This window comes from Montipora foliosa, chromosome 1 (genome assembly GCF_036669935.1).
Source record: "Montipora foliosa isolate CH-2021 chromosome 1, ASM3666993v2, whole genome shotgun sequence".
Lineage (NCBI taxonomy): Eukaryota > Metazoa > Cnidaria > Anthozoa > Scleractinia > Acroporidae > Montipora > Montipora foliosa.
In genome coordinates, this window is record NC_090869.1 from 50,627,538 (window position 1) to 50,634,576 (window position 7,039).

The following is a 7,039-nucleotide window of genomic DNA, read 5'->3' on the forward strand; positions in this document are numbered from 1 at the left end:
TGCTTGTTAAAACATTTTCACCGTTCGATCAAAGTTTTTGAGGTTCATTTGAAATGGAAATTGAAAGTGCAGTTGGTAAAGGATCCACATGAAATGGTGGCTCTAATTGAGGTGAGCGTTAGTTTGTTGTAAAATGACCCGTCTTGTTTCCTTGCAACCATGTGGAACTTTCTAAAACATTATTTAAATTCCTCGATTTCACTAAGAAATTCGTTTTGGTGGGCGACCAGCCCTACAAGAGAGAATTACTCCGAGTGAAACAAATTGTTGGCGTGAAGATTGTTTAATTTTCAGCAATAATTATCTGGAAAAACGAAGTCAAACACTGGTTGGCAAAAGTGTGAACTCTTCTCTTACCTTTGAAAACTTTCAGGCAAAATTTTGTGGCCTTCGTTGTCTTCTGTAGCACAGCATCATCTTGTATACTCAACATTTCCGATTCATAAATGCTGGCGAGTTTACACCGGCCATTTTGTTTTGTTTGGATCAAGCATTATTCACTCCGTAGGGAGTGAATAATGCTCAATTACCCCGAGATAGCGAACGAATGAGATTGCTTGAAACACGAAGATCACTGAATGAGTATATTAATCCATTGTATCTCACTTATTTTTTAACGTATATTTTTATTATCGTAGTTATTTGGTAAATTCAGTAATTAGTTATTTTGGTTGATTTGTAGTCTTGTAACTGAAAAACCCTTTTAGGGAGTTGCAATAAAATATGTGAAATATTTCGTCATTTGTTTTTTCTTACTTAACAGAGTATGGTCTTAAAATTAAAGAGAAGGTAGAGCTGAATGCTATGCTGTTTTGTGTGTCAAAAATCAAATTGACCTGTTTTTTGTTCATTCTCTTCACTCCTTGCACACAAACAGTCACATATCCCATTAAACGTGATTGTGCAGACAGAGGTAAAAGACCACTCTGTACAAAGTTTTAAGAAATGTTCTATTTGTAATTTTTAATATTAACTTATTTCTTCCTAACTTAATTGGGGAATACACACCAAAGAAATGAATGGTAGTAGATGGATATTGAAATATATCGATAAAATATGAATGGGATTCCCAAAGGGTAAAGGTACGAATGGGACACACAGACCCATATGAGGCACCCATGTTGTATTTTGGGTCTCTCGTGTTCATTGCCATATTTGGCCATATTTGGGCATATACGGAGAGCTTCGTGTAAAGTTTTCTGTATGTTCTGACATTAAATTGCTTCTGTTATTGTGTTCAACGTTCGTGTGTTTGTGTTTTCTAGTGTTATCAGCTACGAATTATTACATCTGGCGACGAGGACCGGATTGCAAGAACACTATGAGTATAATTGGTCAGCTAAGAGAGTTCGACCGAGCGAAAAAGTCCTTTGAAGCGTATATCGAGGGCCTTGAAATTTTAATGAAAGCGAACGGTGTTAAAATTTAGAATAAAGTGGCAATCTTGCTAACAGCAATGGGACCGGTGACTTACGGCTTTCTGAGAAACCTTTTGACTCCGGACAAGCCAGACGCAAAGCCATACCAGGAACCTGTGGAAATTCTCCACAGTCATCTCCATCCAAAACCTCTTGTGATCGCTGAGCGTTTTAATTTTCATAATCGTTTTAGGAAAGACTCGGAATCTGTGGCGGATTTTGCGGCACAACTGAAGAAGCTCTCGGCTCACTGTGAGTTCGGAACTTTCTTGGATTATGCCCTAAGGGATCGTTTTGTGTGTGGATTGCTAAAGGAGTTGATTCAAAGAAAACTTCTTGGCGAGAAATCCTTGGAATTTTCGAAAGCGTTGGAGATGGCACAGTCGATGGGAATGGGAGAAAAGAGGTCTTCGGAACTCAAGGACTCGGGATCCTCTGGAATATTGAAAACTGTAATGTTCATATAAACCGGAAGTTATTGATACCGGATGTTCGCTAGGAACTATGGGATATCGAACAAAACGATCATGGCGTCCACCTATGCTGTAACACGTCTTCTTGCAACTGTTTATTAAATCGTTTTTAATCATTTGCATCCTGTTTTGAAATCCATTTAAAACATCACAAATGGCGACGAGGATGGGATACAAGTAATCGAAAACGGAAATCTTTACGTTTAAAGTGTTAAATCAACCGGAAAATCCTACCGATCAGCCTTGTTTTCAATGCCTGCAGATTCTTCATCAACCACTTCGCCTTCGCAGCCTTCAGCAACCTCTGCAATGGCAGTTAACCTACCGACCTTTCCTGAGTTTGATCTTCAGCCAAGAGATACAGTACTCGTTCGCTTTGAGAAGTATGTCAAGCGTTTGGACAACATGTTTACAGCAATGAACATTACCCGAGCATCTCAAAAGAAAGCCATGTTGTTGAATTACGTGGGAGAAGAAACCTGTGATGTGTTTGAGACCCTTACCGTTCCAGAACCGCCGGAAGGAAGTGACGAATACAAGACTGCCGTAAAGGCTCTTGCTGACCATTTCGAGCTTCAAAAGTGTGTGGATTATCACGTCTATGTCTTTCGTCAGGAAACGCAAAAGTCTGGCGAAAACATTATCGAGTTTTACAGACGATCCCGGACTGGAAATGAAGCGGCAGATTATTATGATCATTTCTCCAAAGTTTGTCGTGGCAAACCCAAATCTTCGCACCCAAAGAAAACGTCAAGAGGTAAATAACATGTCAGGTCTGCAGATGTTGAAGAGTCTCCGAGTAGTGAAATGTCATCTCTAGCCGGTGTTGATAGTCGCAACAGTGAAAAGTGTACGTTTAACATTGGTGCACAGGAACACGAGGCTGGCAAGCCTATCTTTCAGGTCACCATCATGAACACACCAATCCGCATTATGGCAGATTCAGGAGCAACCGTGAATATCTTAAGCAAGAGAGACTTTGATGGCCTTAAATCAAAACCACAACTGGTTGAAACTAGTGCCAAAGTGTATCCATACATGTCTGATAAGCCACTAACCCTGTGTGGAAAGTTCCGAGCTACTGTCACCAGTGGTAGCTGTTCATCCGTGGAAACATTCTATGTCGCAAAGGGTTCATCAAGCTCCATACTTAGCTGGACAACCTCACAAGCATTAAATCTTATTGAAGCTGTTAGTACGGTCGAACCTCCTGTTAGCCTGCCACCTGATGCCCCAGATTTTCTCAAGGAATTTCCTACTCTAACCAGTGGAATGGGAAAGTACAAAAATGAACCAGCACTCATACATGTAAATGAATCTGTCAAAACCGTGGCTCAGCCACATCGCCGAGACCCTTTCCATGTAAGAAAACAAGTGGAGGAAAAACTGTAACAGCTCGAAAATGATGACATCATTGAACCCGTAGAAGGCCCCACCCCTTGGGTATCGCCAATTGTTGTTGTGCCCAAGCCGAATAAACCGAACGACAATAGAATTTGTGTGAACATGCGTTCATTAAACAAAGCTATCATCAGGGAGCGACACATCATACCCACCGTCGATGATGTAGTGTCGGACTTGAACAGTAGTTAAGTGTTTAGTAAGATCGACTTAAATCAAGAGTACCACCAGATCCCATTGCATCCCGACTCGAGAGCACTGAGTACGTTTTCTACACACGTTGGACTGTTCCAATACGAACGTCTCGATTTTGGTCTCTCGTGCGCAGCAGAAATCTTCCAAAAGAAGGTGGGTGATGCAATCCGTGGCATACCCAGCGTCAAGAACATCAGTGATGACATCTATGTTGGGGGCGCAGACCAAGAAACTCATGATCGACATCTGAGACAAGTGTTTCGTCAACTCCAGGAGAGTGGTCTGACAATAAACTTACGTAAGTGTCAGTCTCGAGTTCCCACTATGCTCTTCCTTGGGCATGTGTTCTCTGAAAAGGGCATGTCACCTGACCCTAAAAAGGTTGAAGCTCTTCAAAATGTTGTGCCACCAACCAATGCATCTGAAGTACGAAGCCTCCTTAGCTCAGCTGCATTCTGCTCTAGGTTCATTAGAAATTTTGCACTAATCACAAGGCCTCTTTGACAGCTGACCTGTAATGGAGTGAAGTGGCAGTGGACTGAGGAAGAGCAGTCATCATTCGAACGCCTAAAAGCGGCACTATCTACCAAGACTACCCTTGGATACTTTGATCCAAAGAAACCTACTTCCATCTTTGTCGATGGTAGTCCCATTGGTTTAGGTGCTGTCCTGACCCAGAAGGATGTTTCGACTAATGAAGTGACACCTTTGCATTATCCAAGTTCTCCACTGACACCAACTCAAGCTAGATATCCACAGATTGATCGTGAAGCTTTGTCAGTTTACTGGGCTGTAAAGCGCTTTCACCTGTTCAACTATGGAGGGGAATTTAAAGTAATCACAGACCATCAACCTCTGGTTTCCTTGTTTAACAACCCACCTCTAAACCGTCCGCCAGGATAGAACGCTGGCTCATGGAGCTTCGAGACACCCAGTAGGAGACTTGGAATCTCACAATTATGAAATCGACTCTGAAGACCACATCTCTTTTCTTACAAGAAATGCAGTAACAAAAGCTGTAACATTGTCTGAGGAGAATCTGCAACCGAAACGGATCCAGTGCTACAAGCGGTTATATCTGAAATGAAATCTGGTTGCTGGCATAAGGCGCCACCTGGTGTATCATTATCTGAGCTATCCCGCTACGAGCAAGTCAAGGAGCAGTTAACCTGCACTGACACTGTCCTGTTAAAATCGGATCGTTTAGTAGTTCCTGCTGCACTATAAGAACGAATTGTTGCCATCGCCCAAGAAGGTCACTTGGGCATAGTTAAAACTAAGGCCCTCCTGCGAGAAAAGGTGTGGTTCCCATGCATGGACAAACTGGTTGAAACAAAGGTCAAGGCCTGTTTACTGTGCCAAGTTGTAACCCCAGTGTACGCTAGAGAGCCTGTTCAAGTATCAACTCTTCCTGACAGTCCTTTTGATGAAGTAAGCATTGACTTTGCGCATGTTGAGGGTGAAACCTTACTTCTACTGGTTGATGATTATTCAAGGTTCCCGTTCGTAGAATCAGTGTCGTCAACGTCCGCTAGGGCTGTCATACCTACGTTCGATCAGCTATTTGCTACATTCGGAAATCCCAAGATTGTTAGATCAGACAATGGTCCACCTTTCAGCGGAAAAGAGTTTGCCAAATTTGCTCATGCGCTCGGTTTCAAGCATTGCAAGGTACCTCCATTATGACCTAGGGCCAACGGTGAAGTGGAGAGATTCGTGAAAACCCTGAAGAAGTGTCTTTAAGCCGCTAAAGTGGAAGGAAGAAACTAGAGAAAGGAACTGGAAGCGATTCTGAGAAACTATCGCACCTCTCCTCATCAAACAACCAGCAGTATTGTTACTGAAACGTCCTGTGCGTACCAAGCTACCACAGACCAACTTCGTTGACCCTGTATCGGAGATCGTCCGCAAGCGCGATTTCTGGCAAAAATCCAAGTTCAAGGCTCATGCTGACAGCAAGGTCTATGTGAAACCCATCTCACCTGGTGAAACCGTACTAGTGAAGAGACCATTTACTGCGTCTAAAGGTGCAACTGTTTACGACCCTACCCCTTTGACTGTAGTGGATAAGAAAGGCAGCATGATTACCGCTGAAAACGAGAACCGCACGGTTGCCAGAAATTCCTCTTTCTTTAAAACTCTGGACCAGTCAGTCATCAACCATGATGATGATCCGTCCCGTGACAGTGGTTTCAGCTCTCCGGCTGACATCAAACACCAACAAGAGCTGCCTGCTTCACGCACACGTGCTCATGCTTCTGACCCGTCTGCACCAAAACCTGTGAGCTCCCCTGGCATGCAACCTAGTCCTACAAGTTCTTTTAGCCCTATCCCAGAGAGCCAAGCTAGTGCGTCTCACCCAGTTGGTCAACCACCATTGCGTAGATCTTCCACGAAACGAGTTCCTTGTCAGATTCTTGATTTGTAGGCCTAGATTCTTAGTCAACTGTGAGCTCTGAACTATGACAGTATAGTGTGTTAAGTTAACAATGCTGTCGCCTGTACAAAAACGTTTGTTTCTGTTGAACTTTGATTTCAGTCAGTAGTCATAGTTTAATGGACATTGATTAGTTGAAGTTTATTTTATTTCTTTCCATATTACTCTAGAGAGTTACCCACTAGGGGAAAAGAGATGTAATGTTCATATAAACCGGAAGTTATTGAAACCGGATGTTCGCTAGGAACTATGGGATATCGAACAGAACGATCATGGCGTCCACCTATGCTGTAAATTGTCTTCTTGCAACTGTTTATTAAATCGTTGTTAATCATTTGCATCCCGTTTTGAAATCCATTCAAAACATCACAAAAACTGAGGAAGTTCACCGGTAGGGGGAAGAGGTTCACAAACCCCAGAAATTTAATAAGGGATAAGGGAGAGAAGTCCAAAACTACTTGTTGTCGTTGTGGGAACACTGAACATAACAGTTCTGAATGTAAATATAAGAAATATCCGTGTGATGCATGTGGTAAAGTGGGTCATCTGAAAAGGTTTGTCATTCCAAGGAGTCTAACGATGCCAGTGGTACATCGAGACTGCTAGTAACTGTGATGAGATGCATGATTCCTTTGTATTCTTCACAATCCGTGAACAGGATAACCAAGCCGCTACTGTAACCACGACAGTGGAACGTAAGGAATTGGTATTGGAAGTGGACACTGGAGCATCCGTGACAGTCATTCCCAAGAAAATGTTCAAGGAGAAATTGGGTCATCTGGAGCTGAGGCCGGCAAGCACCTTGCTGAAAACTTATACTGGGACTGTGCTACCTTTATGTGGAGAAACTGAGTTGCATGAGTATCAGGGCCAGATTGCTAAGTTACCTCTAATTGTTGCAGGCGTTGATGACAAAACCAACTATTTTTGGTTGCAACTGGCTCAGTATTATTAAGCTGAACTGGAAGGAGCTTTTAAATGTTTCTTCTCTTGATTTTGTCAGTGAACTGTCTGCTAGGTAAAAGGGTGTTTTTGGTCCAGGCCTGGGAAAAATCAATGGGTTCGAAGCCAGGCTATGTGTTTACTCGGAGGCCACCCCGAAGTTTCATGAGACC